Source organism: Protobothrops mucrosquamatus, unplaced genomic scaffold (assembly GCF_001527695.2).
Source record: "Protobothrops mucrosquamatus isolate PMUCROS unplaced genomic scaffold, P.Mucros_1.0 scaffold6003, whole genome shotgun sequence".
Lineage (NCBI taxonomy): Eukaryota > Metazoa > Chordata > Lepidosauria > Squamata > Viperidae > Protobothrops > Protobothrops mucrosquamatus.
This window is the reverse complement of record NW_015391842.1, coordinates 1-1145: the sequence shown is the minus strand read 5'-3', so window position 1 is coordinate 1145 and position 1145 is coordinate 1.

Genomic DNA, 1145 nt, shown 5'->3' with positions numbered 1-1145 from the left:
TTTGCATAATAGTCCTCTGAAAAAGTGATAGAGAGAATATGGATTTTAATACACAAATACTCCCTTGATCCCATCTATCCCCTATGTTGCCTCTGGACAAAGCATTATAGTTTGAAAAGAGCATCTTTGGGACTATAAAGATTATATTTTGTCAAAATTTTCATTTTAGCCAAAACATAATGATGATCCTAATCTACATATGTTATTAAAAGAGAAGCATCATTTAAACTATATATTTACTTTTCCAAACTTGAAACATCATTTTGATGAAAACATTTTAAATCTTTTTTATTCTATAAAAATGTTTTGGATTAGAAAAAATATTGATTTATAAAATCATTTGGTTCTAGTATAGTTTCAGCTTGGATCAATATTTAAGTTTTCTCGGGACTTCCGGTGGCGATCGCGGCGCCGATGGCGGCTTTTCTTTGAGTCGTCTGCCCCGAGGACGTGTCAAAGCCGCAGGAACAGCGTGCAACAGCTGTTCCGCGGCTCGGAATCCCCCTCCCCGGGCAAAGGGGGGATGAGCTTTCTAGATAGGGGTAGAGTTCCCTAGCCCTCATAATTCTTCTTTTGTGAGGACTAAGGTGTGAACTCCCCCGGAGTCTGGGACTTTCTTCGCTCCTCGGGCTGCCTTTGTTCTCCGAACGAAGCCAGACGCTGATTCCACCTTTATATTTTTGGATGCTGAAAAAGCATTTGATCAATTAGATTGGGGGTTCTTGTTCCGAGTTATAGAGAAAATGAATTTTGGGGGAAAAATTTTGTCCGCTCTTAAGGCTATTTATCAACAGCAATCAGCACAGATTATAGTTAATGGGGGGTTAACAGAAGCATTTAAAATTGAAAAAGGAACTAGACAGGGATGTCCGTTATCCCCATTGTTATTTGTATTAACAATGGAGATTTTATTAATTAAAATTTGTGAGTCTTCTATAATAAAGGCAATAAAGGTTAATAAGAATGATTATAGGTTAAGAGCCTTTGCTGATGATTTGGTGTTAACATTAACTCAGCCAATAGATTCGGTAATTGATTTGGTTGAAATTATTGCACAATATGGGAAAGTTTCTGGTTTTAAGGTAAATAGCAATAAGACTAAAATATTACCGAAAAATATGTCTATGAATGATAAAGATATTTTA